General features: G+C 43.3%; 1 protein-coding gene across 3 annotated transcripts in view; it reads left to right on the top strand.

The window, feature by feature from the left end:
• Window positions 1-581: 581 nt before the first annotated feature.
• LOC112458236 (zinc finger protein castor homolog 1-like) overlaps window positions 582-13,809 on the top strand; it is a 73,225-nt gene continuing 59,997 nt past the window's right edge. For all 3 annotated transcript variants that reach the window (XM_025021743.1, XM_025021744.1, XM_025021745.1), the window contains exon 1: window positions 582-1,762. The gene's annotated coding sequence lies outside the window, so the exon portion shown is untranslated. The remainder of the gene's footprint in view (window positions 1,763-13,809) is intronic.

Raw genomic sequence — 13,809 nt, forward strand, 5'->3', positions numbered from 1 at the left:
TTATTCACTATTCCGAAATAATTTTATTAATCAGTTCGTTAACGAGAGGGTAAAGGGTTAACATTTTTCGCGAAACTACTCCCCCACGAGACCACCCAGCTACTCGCGCGTGCAGGAGCATCTCAACGGCAACGTACAGAGAGGTGCGTGCGGTTCGCCAGCCGGTGGACGAATGCGTGCGACAGCGGCCAAAGAGCGGAAGAAGAGGAAGGAGTTGCTCGGCGGTGGCAGAACTCCGTCTCTTTGCCCCCGTCATCGTCATCGTAGCCGTGTGGTGGTACCGCGACGACGTCGGGGGCCGACGGGAAAGAGGCAGCGACGTGCACTGTCGGGGGTGGGAGGCGGTGGAACGACGGGCGAAGGCGGGGAGAATGCGACGCGTCACTGTTCTCGACGGGGTGGGGCAACCTATGGATGGTAGATTGGTGGGGGCCCCCGAAGTCCGCGGTCTTTCTCTGTCGGTGAAAGAGGGGCCAGGGGAAGAACAGCGCGTTCCCTCTCTTTCCCCCTGTTCCTCCCCTCTCCGCCGTCTCTGTCTCTCACCCTTTGGAGGGGTTCAGTCATCTCGCGCCAGTCGAGCCACGCGCACTCTCCCGTCTGATATTCTGGGCTCGCTGGAGAACCACCCTAAGATTCTGGAGGCGACGAAACAGTTGTTATCATTGCGAGGGTGGCGACCCTCTTCTGCCGTCAAGGGTGGTGGTAGAAGCGCGTGGCGAGCGAATTTCCGCGAGCTTGAAGAAGACGCGAAACGAACCGCCCTCTTCGGACGCGGAGTTTGGAAGACCACCCCCACTTCTTCCCCCTCTTGAGCAAACGCGCGCGCGCTCGCGCGAGCGCATGCCTCCCTTTTCGTCGCGGGTGCTTAGACAGCCTCGAGAATCGAAGACACACGGGTACCGAGTTTCACGGGTGGAGAACCCGCGCGTGTCGTCTCGAAACAACGAGGATTCGTCGACAGTTTTGGAGTATCGCGATAACGCGGACAAACAGGAAACGACGCACTTGTCACTAATTCTGGTGAATATTTAACAGGGGACCTTGATTAAGTTTACGTAGTGCCATTACTACAAAACTGTCACCTTTCGCGACCTCTTGAGAGAACAATCCTCCTTTCACATCATGACGAAATAGGCATTCTAATTTAAGTTTGTGATATTCTTAGATCAACAAATTAAATCTAAAATAAGTGCACCATGAAATTTGGCCGCCAGGACAAAAATCAATGGTGGTTGGTTGGAAGGATGGGTAATCGTTCGGGTTGACAAGATTATGAGGAATCGATCGAGAATGCCGAATGATCGGTTGAATGCTTCCCAGAATTCGAGGATCTCAAGTGCCGGTGTTCAGGGTGGCACGGGAAGTGTTCGATGAGGGTGGAAGTGATCTCAGTGGGAGATTTCGAGGAGGAAGAAATCTGGCGCGTGTTTCGTATTCCTCGCGAATCAGGACTCCTCGAAAAAGTCTTAGAGAGCCTCGTAACAAGAATTGATCGTAACAAGAAGATAGTCTCGAAGACTCGAATCTGGATCGTTCGGTGTGAGTGATCGCAGAGATTCCGCGAGTTTGGTGCGCGAACGACATTGAATTGTCACGTTTTCTAAGTGAGCGAACTCTGGAGCCGATAGTCGAGGGTGAATTAGTGTGGATAATCGCGATAACTGGTTCGCGAATCTCATCGTCGAAACGCACGTCAGAACTATGGTGATGTTGACGGGAGTGATTCGCGGCAGGAACGGAGATACCAACTAGAGAGCAAGAGGTAAAGTCTGGTTCTTACAAGCAATTAATCGATGTCTTACTGCGTTAATTCGAGGAGTGGAAAAAACTGCTGCGAAATTCTGATGTGTATACAGTTCCGAGATAATTTTGTATAAAGGAAAAAAGTTTTTATTTTATTCAATATCTGAATTCCGATCGAAACGCGTTGTAGTAAAATTTGGCATTTTCGTGTAAAATTATTTACAAAAAAGATGCGTGTACAATAATTTATTTATTTATTGAATTAGTGTATTGATCTATTTAATTTCTATTTAATCTTTTGGATGATAATTGATTTTTCTTAAAATCTTTTGTGTTTTTTTTTAAACAATCTACACACAAAAATATCATTTAAAACATACATTGAATTACTGTACAAAGTTTTAACGAATCAGCAGTTTGTCTCTTGTGAAACTATCAATGTATACACTAACCATAGTTGTCAACTTATTTCGTATCTTATTCCATGTTGAAACAAATGAACGAAGTTGCTTCTACTGGCGCGAACTTTCGCAAATCTCGTTATTTTCCGCATTCCTGCTATTTATTTACGTCGCTTATAGCCAATAAGCATCGTCCATAAACTTTTCTTGGCCGAAACAACGACAATGTACTTGAATTATGCCGCACAGCAGTGATGGGTTGCTGCACGACAAGCTGTAAAGAAGTTGGCAGCTTCCTTGTCCCGATTGAGCTCCACGAGCTTTCCATGTTCTGAAGCGCGTCTCGAGAGAACGAAATTAGCTCGTAGAATTGTTTCTGACGATTTCGCGGGGTTTGTCGCACAAAAATTCACTTAAAAAACTCACTGAAGTGTGACAACGCGCATTTTACGTTCGAATGCAAATCGATTAGGCAGAAATTATTGCCACACGACAAATTGTCTAAATATTGATACTGTTTCTGTCCCATTGCATTTCGTATTATGATTCGGGGTTGTCGATTTTCTCTGCCGCAATTGTATTCCTAACATCGTATTTTACGTTAACGCGTCGATGTTAAATCGTCTGTAGTCGGATAACAGTGGCTACTCGAAAATTATCATTCCGACGAACGTCGACCTCCCGGAATTCGACCTCAATCTCTCGACAGGAAGGTTCTTGAGCGAGATTATGTCACTTCCTTACTCCCGTTTTTATTTTTTCTCGCGGAAATTACCGCCGTTTCTCTACGTCCATTCTATATACGGTATCTGATTTTTATCGTGGTTTTACGCTGTTCTATAAACGCATGGAATGTTTGGATTTAGCTGTCGCAATGAAAATATAATATATTTATTTGATCTATGTATACAATATAAGTGCATTCTGCCGTAATACTTTTATTTACGATATAATTAACAAAATTATCTTGTTATACGTGAATGCTAATCAAACATGCAATATTTTACGTCTCTTATGCTATATCGCATCATAATCGCTTTGTAGAAGAGGTCTTTTTTAATTTTTAATAATTATTCCGGTTAATTATTAAACATTATAACATTTAAAAAATAAGGAAGAGCGCATCTTAAGAACAAAAAAAATGGATTTTTACATTAGACAAAAAATAAACACTTAAAAAAAAAATCCGTTAGAAATTTATAAATCAAAATGTTAAAGAGCGAGGAAACGTGATATAAAACGATGAGAGAATTGTGTCAATTAATCAAAAAATCAAGAGAAAAGCGAATAAAAACGGAGATAAAGAAACCAAGAAGATGTAACGAAGGAAGGAGAATACCGCAAGGAAGAAATGAAGAAATCAGGAAAGACGGAATAGGAATCGGAAAGACGAAGAAGAAAGAGGAAAAAAGGAGAAAGAGGAGAGAACAGAGGACAACCGAGGAATCGTGTACGTTGATATACGTTGTAGGGTATAGGAACGGTGAAAATAAGAGAGGAAGGGAAGAAAAGGGTCGAGTTGAACGAAGAAACGCGAACGAGGAGAACTCGAGAGGAAGGGGAAGAAAACCACGAAACAATTGGAGAAGCGGAGGCGGCCGCATTTCATGTTGCCTGGCATCGGCTCCCTTTAAAGAGTCTCTTGCTTTTTGTTAGCTCTTCGAAAATTATGATTGTTTGTCCGCGAGATTTACTGCTCGGAGGCTCTCCCCCGACGCGCCGTGTGTGTGTATGTGTGGACGTGTGTACGTGTGTGTGCGCAAGACGCCCTCGAGGAGTACCGCGATCTTTCGTTAGACCGTGGGTCAGGTCTCCGGGGGACGGTCGGGGAATGATAGGAACGCTGGAGGTTTACCGAGATTAAAGAATCGAGAATTTACAACACTTGCTACTAAACTGGTGCTCCGCTGCTTCCTTCTCTTTCTCTCGCTCGCTACTTTCCTTGTCGTGCTATCTTAATTTGCTGAATTAGCCGCTGTTTGAACTAAGAGATTTTGCTTTGAGCCGAAAAAGAACTTCGCTGAGACTGCTTGCGAACAACACGAGACGCAATCCGCGCGAGAAAATGACTGAGTTCGCATACGTCTCGTCTGAAAAATTATGTTAAAGGCAAATTAAAAAAAAGAATGTTTTAACTTGTTTTTAGTCACAGCAAATTGCTTATATATTATTGTACCTGCGATTCCAATTAAAATGTACCATGCATGGTTTTCTGTGCTATAGTTGACGCTGGCGTTTATTCATTATACTCGGATTATTCAGACATATCGATCAATTCAGACTATAATCGGATAATAATTAAATTAAATGTTAACATGGCATCTATTTTATTTATAATATCGGAAGTAAAGCCATTGATTTAAAAGACTTTGACTATCAAGAGATTCATGCATCTCTATCGAATGTGATTTTCTTCGGTATTCCTTAGATGATTGCGACTTCCAACTTGGACCGTAACGCATATTCCATGGGACACCTGTTGCCATGTTCAAACTTCCCCGACTTTTCGCTGCGCGATTTTCTCCACGAAATCGCTAAAGGTTCTTTTACAGCGCGACGAATCTTTATCCGCTGAGCTACCGAGTCCGCTCGAGACACGAACATCCAGCTGATTTATTCGGGATCTTATTGTAGCTGCATAGCCGAGAACGGGCCAACTCGGGAGAGTCGACCGAACCGAACGGCGCGACTCCAAAAAGCGATTCCTCCTCCGGCGCGCCAGCGCGGCGATCGCTCTATAAATTTCACGAGTCTTTCGAACCCTATATTTTCTCGTTATCCTCGCGTTTTGCACGACACGTTTTATTAAAGTACGATAATTTTACGAGGGTCGGCCGTCCTCCTGCCTCCCGGCCTGTCTTCTTTTTCTTCCACGGTTCGCCGCTCCGCGCCGCGCCAGATTATCATCTGCTTTTGTTTACAATATTTCTGCTGAAACTCGATTCATACCTACACTTCTTTTATTGTTTATCATCTTTGATATAACTATGTATGCTAATTTTGTTAATTACGTGCGAAGTCTTCAGTCATCGCTGTTAAGTATACTCGCGCGAATAGTGTCAAATTTTTAAGCATTTAATTGCACGTAGATTTTTATCTCATTTATCTGATATAAATATATACGATGCTAATTAAGACCATACGCCGCCGCGGTATGGCAGCGAAACTTGAGAAGACGTGACGCGTGATATGTCGATGAAAACGCAGGGCACGATATAATCTTCTGTGCTTTTAATAACGCTTACACTCGCGCGAGTAATATATTCAATTTTACTCGCACGTGGCTTTGTTATCTGCGATGCAAATACACGTATGGTGTTAATTACGATGATATCACCGTGGAACATACTTTAAAATACGTTCGCCTATATTTAATAAAATATAATTTAACCGTTTGTCTCTAATTAAAACATAAAAAAAAATGTAAACTCGTTCCTCATGCTGTTCGAAACGAAAGATGGAAAGCAATCGACTTAACTTAACAGTGATAATTTTACTATTCATGCACGCGCGTTTTTAACATTAAACTTGAATGTTTAACAATTTTAATTGCGCGAGTATCATCGCCGCGAAACATCTTGGTGCATCGTGATCGTTGTCGTTGACTTCTCGCGCATATATCCGACCGTGCTTCTTCGAGGCAGCTCGGCAGTAAAAGGCCTAAAGTTTTTAATACTTTCAGTTGTTTTTATGGCGGCAGGCACTTGCTCTTTTTTATTGTTTCTCCCCTTTTCCCCGCTCTTTCTCTCTCTCTTTCTTTCTCTCTTTCTTCTACTTTCTCGACGGAACGCGCATGAGAGTCCGAACGTATCGGAGGAAGAGAGAAAAGAGGAGATTCACAGTCAGCCCTCTCTGATGTACGACTCGGCGGTCCGCGTGAAAAAAATCCCATAAACCAGTAAAAAAGCACGGGGTCTCTCTGGGCCAGGGGAGACGGGAGAGATGGAACGGAGAGAGTAGGAAAGAAGAAGAAGGTGCAGAGAGAGAGAGCAAGAGAGAGAGGTTCCAGTATCGCCAAAGGAATTCCTCTTATGACGAACCACGCGTGATTTTCTTTCGTCTGCCTTCTTCCCACCTCTCTACCCCCTTCTCCGCGACTTTACCCGACAGTTCCAATGCGCGTTTCTTCACCTTCGTTTCGGTTCTTTCTCTGCTTCTTTCCTCTTCGCTCGCCTCCTCGTCCTATTCTTTCGCGAATCTTAATCTTTCGCATCTGCCTATCTAATGGCGTCTTAATTAGCTATAGTAGTGCCAAAGAGTTTTAGATCTTTGATGTTACAAACCGGAGGAAGTAAATCCTAGTAACGTGTAATATCGTCTTAATTCTTAACGTTAGGTTTTTCTTATTTATATTGCAATTTTATATAATTGCGTAATATTCGCAATGTCAAAGCAATTTTTGTGATGTGTGAGAAAAAGTTGCTTTCGAGATGATTTTTAGAAAATGTAAGATTTATTCTTTTAATCGACCGATAATTTTTTCGAACCTTTTGGCATTATTCTCATTTTTCTTCGTACAATTATCTTCCCTTTTTCATCTTTTCTTATCCGCTTACAACTCAATCGTTCATCAAACCGCGCAGCCTGAATAAGTAAATTAAAAAGTGAAGACAAAAGCAGGTTATAACAAATGACAGACATATGTACTATCACGTGTGTTACGTTTATAACGCTTGTGTCCGTCTCGGAGATCTGCACAGGCAGGAAAATATATTCTGTCGTCTTAGCGTACTACGCTCTCTTAAGATCTATTTGCATAGTTAATTTATTTAGATGTCAATCCATATATTTTTTTCTCAGATACATTAAAATATTTAAATGACCATCGAGAATTGCTCATATTTTACTAAATTTTAATTAAATTACATGTGCAATTAACATAATTTTAAAAATTAATTATTTCTTACATAGAGATTTTAAAATAATCAATCTTTTTCGATAACAATTTTATGTATCCGTAGCACTACTACGAAACGAGTGAGATGGTCACTATTACGACTTCGAATAAATTTTATATACATTGTTTTACGTAAAAATCGAAGATGAACGTGGCGGTAGTGTGATTTCGTCAATGATAATCGATCGCGCGGATATGTAAATTCGACTACACGGTGCTACACGGCGCGCGCTCACGTAGGAAAGAGCAACGCGAATCATAGTTCTCTACGGCCGCGGCGCGGCGGACAGTAACGAAGAATCAGCGCTTCCTATGAATAGTTATAGGTCGTTTCGCATAAATTAGGCCGCGAGGAATTAATAGCTAATTCAGCAGGTTTTCAATTACGGCGCAATCGAGAGTTCAGCGGTATGAAACTTATAAATATGGAGGCGAATCGTAGCCTGACGGCACTACCACCGTGGATGGACCGTGGGCGAGATACTTTTGCGAGCGCTGTCGCGCTAATTATCGAATTAGCACGCGAGTCTTCGCTCCGCGAGAGACCGCAAAAGTTGTCACGAGCATTTCTATCACGCCGTCGTAACTGATACGAATCGACAAGCCAGTCTCTTGATATCTTAAAATATTAAGTTGAAGCTTATAAATAACAAGGAAAGAATTTTTTGACATCAAATCATTAAGATAGTTTAGAAAAATTCATAGTTCTTCAATTTCTACAGACGTAGATAAAAAATGTTACGTATTGTCACGTACAACATTCATTCTTTCGTTCCCCGGCTCTAGAACGACAGTACCTGCTTCAGTTTTAAGACACTGAGTCTCACGTCGTGATGCAAAGTTTCTTCCGTCGATACAAACTCGCTCCAACCGGTGCGATGCCCCGCATCATAAACGTTTCCCGCGCTACCATCGAGCTTGGCGTCCGATGAATTATATTTTGACGATCATCTCGATCGGGGATCTTCGAATCGAGTACGGAGGAGAAGGCGAGGAAGAGGTAAAAGAAGAAGAATAAGACGAAAGGCCGCCCCGATCGCAGCACCATCCGTAATTTCAGATAGAGTCGGTGCCGGGTGTTATTAAACCTGATAGGCCAGCGAACGTTTCTCCCTCGCGGGTGTTCCCCGACTTCAATTTAAATCGGTGACTCTGCTCTTCTGTGCACCCACCCTGTCCCTTCATCCTCCCCTCTCTTCCGTATCCTTCGCCGCCCTCGCACAGACTTCTCCGTGGCGCGGCGCGGCGCGGCGCGTACGCGCATCCACCCTCTGAGCTGCAAAGTTGGGCCCTTCGGGCCCGTTTCGGTCAGCAATGAGATGAAGCAGAATAAGATCTACGACGGCACCATAGAGGAATAAAGAAGAACGAAGAAAGGACGTCTCTTCGTTATTTGTTAACTTTGAGGATAACGATCGGTTATTAACTCACGATAATTATCGATTTTAATTATCGACACGATTCGCCATTAACCACCGGTCTGCACGCCTTTCCGCGCATCCTCGAATATTGCCAATGTCTGAAAAATCCCTTTGTGATTCCTTAAACGTGTTCTCACATTTGGATGGAAGATCTCGATCAGAGTTTCCGATATTGTTTGGACGAACATTAAATCTTATTTAGAAAAATCTTTTCTTTTCGATATTGTTAATTGAATTCACAGATAAAAATTAGAAAAGGAAGCAATTATCATTAATGTAAAATTGAACGTATCATATGACTTTCTAAAAATTGTTCTCAAGTTCTCGTCATATTGGTACATACGACAAACGCTTAATGGTGTCATAGCTGAGATCGTTTGTCAGGACGAGTCTCCTGACAAGTCAATGCCACGTCAGTCAAAGAAAGGCTCATCGTGTCTCACTGTGAATTATTCGCGATACGTTGCCCCCCGTGGGCAGTTCCGTTTAAAAGAAGCTCGTGCGAGAGCCAGGTCGAGAATCTCGCTCCCTTCTCTAACAAATTTCTAAAGCAAAGTTTCTCCTAAAATTTACTACTGCGAAAACCGTATACATTCAAATTTTTTTCAAAATTCTCAACTTATAATTTTCTGGAATATAAAGGGAATATTACAAATAATCTTAAAATAGTATTGATTTCATTTATAAACTGGTTTTATTTCTAATCAAGATTTGAGTTTAATGATTTCCTATGTTTTTATATTAGTCGAAAAGCCATCAAACGTTGAAGATGTAATCGTAATATCGCACGATCGAGCAAATAATAGTTTTGATTATCATACAATTGCAAAATTCAACATGTGTGTATAATGCCTCACATTCTCACGTTCATGCAAAAAGGTTTCTTGCAGCTAGCATCGCACATCTTTTGCGATCATAAGAATACTAATGACAACGTAAGAGTAATCCGCGCCCGATGAGCTATTAAAAATTGGTAATGACGCACTGGATAGAATACGATCATTAAGAGTAGCGAGGGTCAAAATCTCCGTCAGACATACGGCCATCGATTCTCTCGCTCGCGTAGCGGGGCACGATCGTAAATCGATGTCGAGCTTATGGAGGACAACGTGACGTCAGGATATCTTCCTGCGGAACAGGAAGTAGTTGGGAACGCGAGTCTGCAAGAGGCGGATGCCTGGATCGTCCTGTCGCGACCGGTTCTCGCACCGATCGCATTTCCATTGCGCTGCCTGTGTCACTCGACGACGACGACGCGCATTGAATCTGGCGCTCACCGGCTACAGTGGTGGCTACTGTCGCGCGCGCGAGATCGACCGTTATTCAAGAATTAATTCATAATTAGAGCGGGGCCCACCTATGGGGAGAGCCTAACCCACATTCCAGCCACCGGCTGTCCCCGCTGGCGCGCCAGGCTAGCTCGTTTCCAGCTTTTCTTTTCTGTCTTCTCTTCGTCTCTGTTTCTTCCGTCTCCTTCTCGCGACTGCTGCCGTCGTCGTCGTCGTCGTCGTCGTCGTCGTCAAGTCTGTTCCTTCGCTCCCTGCACTCCTCTGCCTCTTACACCATCTCGCCACCTGGTCCACTCACCTACGCGCTGCCAGTGACTACCGGCAGCCGTTTTGCATGGTTTCCCCGCTGGCTCTACACACGCAGCAGCCGGCGAGCGTGTTATCCGCGTTGTCCGCGTGCCACGGTGTGCACACGGTGACACTTCTCTGTAAGAATGCGCCGCCGCAACAACCGCGGCTGCCGGATCAGCTGATTGATTCGCGTTCTCCGACAGCGATCTGGTTTCGAGCAATGGTATTTGCGCACACGCGAACGCGCGCGCGCGCAAATACCCGTTCTCAATCAGAATATGAATGCCGTGGTTACGGAACGAATGCATCTCTCTTGATGGAAACTCATCCTGACAAATCCCCGTCGAACGTGGGAGTTAATAAAATAATCGGGGCGAACTGAATGTCGAACGCATTTTGTATCGCAGGCGAATTGTAACATGGGAGTCAAGAAATTCCGTGTGACTTTAGATCTTAATCGAAATCTCAATAATAATTATCGCCTGATGATTTCAAATTCGAAATGACATCTTGCGACTGAAATTTATCATTAATCTTAGTTTTAACATTGTATCTGTTATGAAATATTAAAGAAAGAAAATATTTGATGTATTAAATATTAAAATATTGATACTTTTGTTAAATACACGTATATGTATATGTATACACGTGTAAGAACGTAGCAAAATCTGATATATGATGTCTCACGATATTGTTTCTTCGAAACCGCGTCTGCCTATGATATATTCTGTCTGCCGAGCACAGGAGAGTCTTCTGCATCATTTCGCAGTGTCATAGTTCACACGTTAATAACGGCGTGCGCCCACGTCGGCCTGAAATCGTAGTAGGCTGCGCCGGCTGAAACGCGATATCGCGTTAACACGGACGCGATGGATTAGAAAGTGGATTTTAGATGTTACCGTTTGCGCCGTCCTTCTCGGGATCGGTTTCAGATGCGATCGCGCGCAGCTCGACCCCTCGATATCGATATTCGCCACGCGCGTTATCGGCACTCACGATCATGCTTACGATCTATACGGGCACACGTTAGAGATTTCAGGCGCACCTAGAAACGTAGTTTCGAAATCGCTTTTGAGCACGCTTTTAGTTTTATTTTCATTTACATTCCCACATTTTCTACGAATCGTTAAAAACGGTCTATCCGTCGTTAGGGAATGGCACGGACGCGTGACGCTTGGCGAAAACGCGTTATCTTTCGTGCTGCTTGTACCTGCGCGACGATAACGCAGCTGCAAGGAGCCCGGAGACGTCGTAACGGAAGAACGCACGTCAAGTTGTAAGTGGGTCAGCTGGATTCTGGTTTAAATGCATGAGTACGTGCGTGCGTACATACCGTTGCTTTTGTTTTCGCGAAAACGTTGGATCTTTGTGATTTGGAACTGTCACGCAAAAGGAGAAACTTTTTAGGGTGAAAAAAATCAATAATTTATTTAACGTTGTATAAACTTTTATCTCTTAATAGGGTGTACGCGTATTATTTAGAATAAAACTTAAAGAAAAAAAGATATTCTGAGCTCAAGTATCGATGGCCGAATCGAGGTTGTGTAATTAAAATTCACGTATCGCGCGTGCGATGGCACGCGTATCGATGAAGTTTTGAATACTTCGTGAACGCGGATTTCGAGCCTGGTCTTTCAACCGAACACGCGTACGTGAGAAATTCGAGAATTTGGCGAAAGCGGAAATCGCTGGCGCATTTATTGATCCGCGATAGCATGATTCCGTCGCACCGTTTTTGCCGTTCGCGAAAAGTCAAATTGCTGACTCGGTGAAGTTCCATCAGGTCGTCGTCCCACACCCGTTCTCATTTCTGCTCCCGTAGCTGGTTACGCGGTCCCTCCCTCTTTTCTCTTTCTTCGTGATTGTTATTTTTATTTCGTTCTATTTTGCATACATGTTAATTAGCGGTTGAATGAACCACAACACGTGTCCATAATATCGGTGAAACTTAAAAACTAACGACAAACTGATTTTAATTTTTAATTAAAGTTGTACTCCTGCGTTATACTTGTAATAAAAGTGATGAAGAATATTTTCTGTAATGAAGGTTATAAATTGTCAACTTTCGTCTTTATTTAAGGTATTATAATGTAAAGTTTTGAGAAGCATCTCAATGCTCACAATTAATTTTATTTAAGTAATATGTAAGTCTATAAAAACTTTCATTGAGCATAGCTAGAATCGACGACGAAGACATCTATGTTGAAGCTACTGATATCGTGTGGACGGTACATAGAGTTCGCGGAAAGAAAAGGAGGCGACATTTCGACGACGCCGAAATGCAATTCGTCGCGCGACAAGAGGTCGTTGCACCGTGTGCCCTTCCTGTTTCTACCTCGCGTTACCTCCAACGCCTTCGTTCGATCGTGCTTTCGCGAGGCGATAAATTACCTCGGTACGCCGCGATCGCAGCAATTCCTCCCACTTGCGAGAAAAAAAGAAATGACCGAAACGAGAGCGAAGAAGTGCGTGACAAATCTATCCGCGATCGATATCAATTGCTAGCGACTAAAGTCAAATCACGCCTGCAATGTTTTCAAAAAAGACGTGCGTGAACGAGGCCGTTACTTAATTGACGTACCTCGCTCCGGTTTATAATTACACTCGCGTTGCATGTTTCATACGCAATTAACATTGTATAATCTATGCAATCTTTCAGTAGCTACCAGGTCGTTTCGGAAAAAACGTGGATACTGACGATTTGATAAACCGAGACAAACTTTTGATAAGTTCGGTGTAATCGATAAGTCATTCTGCTACTTATGTCACCAGAAGCTGCGACATTAATTTTTCTATGTGTGTAGAGTTACGTCACATCTCCGTTCACGAATTGATCACGCATGTCTCCAGAGAACCTAAGCCTTGGGAATATCACGAAAATCGGTAGCTCTCGCAATCACGGATTTTGGGAAATAACTCGGACACAAGGGCTACGGGACAAGATGAAGACGAGCGAGACAAGCGGCGGCCCGGCGAATCGTAAATTTAAATTTAGAGAGACGCGTGCACGTGAGCGCGCCCCTTCTTCGGGGCCTTCCCCTCCGGCGTCTCGCGGTTTCTCCGCGCCTACATCCTTCCACTCTTTCGGCCTCTTCTCTCGCGCGACTTCCACCACACCACCGTCGCGCGTCGCCGAAGCGCGCGAGACTCGAAAAAGCGCCGATTCCGTCTGCTCGGTTCCTGTTTCGCATCTCGATCTGAATTTCAAAATGCTTCGCGGATTGGCTAGATGTTCTGTTGTGAATTGTCGTGAAACTTCACAATCGGAAAAAGTTGTTCCGATTTTTAAGTCTGTAGCCGTTCTCTCCGATCGACGTCTTTGGTCGATTGTCTCAATAAGGAGTTGAAAGATCGACAGAGGATTCACCGGGCGTGATCGCGCGGTTCTCGCAAGAACGCGCCGCGGTGCCACTCTTGCGTCTTGCTCTTTCTTCTTTCTTCCATCAAGATTCTCCATTCGGGCAAATGATAAGGGTATAATAGGATTTTCTGCGCGAATTAGGTGAATCCAAACTCCAAACTTTCAACGGAATGCGATTTTCGGATACGGAATACGGCTAATTTGAACGAATTAACTGAAAGGAAAAAAATTCAGGATAGATATTAAAAAATTTATAAATGTTGAAAGTTTTTTTACGTAAAAGATTTTATTTGCTTGTTAAGGAATACGTTCTACCGTAATTTATACACAGTGCACTATATTACATAATTATCAAATCTAAAAGAAATATTAAATGTTTATTTTAATTAAAAACTTGAGAAACGCT

This window comes from Temnothorax curvispinosus, unplaced genomic scaffold (genome assembly GCF_003070985.1).
Source record: "Temnothorax curvispinosus isolate PA1 unplaced genomic scaffold, ASM307098v1 QBEX01008784.1, whole genome shotgun sequence".
Lineage (NCBI taxonomy): Eukaryota > Metazoa > Arthropoda > Insecta > Hymenoptera > Formicidae > Temnothorax > Temnothorax curvispinosus.